This window comes from Arachis hypogaea, chromosome 13, assembly GCF_003086295.3.
Source record: "Arachis hypogaea cultivar Tifrunner chromosome 13, arahy.Tifrunner.gnm2.J5K5, whole genome shotgun sequence".
Taxonomy (NCBI): Eukaryota; Viridiplantae; Streptophyta; class Magnoliopsida; order Fabales; family Fabaceae; genus Arachis; species Arachis hypogaea.
Window position 1 is genome coordinate 84910685 of NC_092048.1, and position 566 is coordinate 84911250.

Genomic DNA, 566 nt, shown 5'->3' on the forward strand with positions numbered 1-566 from the left:
GCTAATATGGTCTAGATGTAAAGTGTTGGTGGGCTGCATTGTTTTGATTTGGGCGTCTTTGATCAAGGCTTTGGTCTTGTTGATTTCCCCACCCAAAGTTTGGGTGATTCCTCCATCCAGGGTTGTAGGTCTTCATTCACTCCTTCTTGGGTTGTTGATGAAGTGGAGATTACTGCTACTTTGTTCCTCTCCATCTTCTTGGTGAGGTCAGCCAGCTGCTGGGTAATGAGCTTGTTTTGGGCCAGCAGAGCATCTACATTGGTTAGCTCCATTACTCCTCTTGTGTTCCCTCTTTCGGAAGCATAGAAGTAGTCATTCTCTGCTACAGTTTCAATGACATCTATGGCCTCCTCAATGGTCTTCTTCTGGTTCAAAGATCCTCCGGATGAATGGTCTACGGCCTTCTTTGACTCATAAGAGAGCCCTTCATAGAAAATGTGCAGTTGCACCCATTCATTGAATATATCTGGTGGACACCTCCTTGTCAGGTCTTTAAACCTCTCCCATGCTTCATATAGAGTCTCACCATCTTGTTGCCTGAAAGTTTGGACCTCAGCTCTCAGCCT

General features: G+C 45.6%; 1 non-coding gene across 1 annotated transcript; it reads left to right on the forward strand.

Annotated features, from left to right (window-relative positions):
• The first annotated feature begins 459 nt into the window (after positions 1-459).
• On the forward strand, positions 460-566 carry LOC112739647 (small nucleolar RNA R71). The gene has a single exon (XR_003170578.1). It is a non-coding gene; the product is annotated as a small nucleolar RNA R71 (small nucleolar RNA).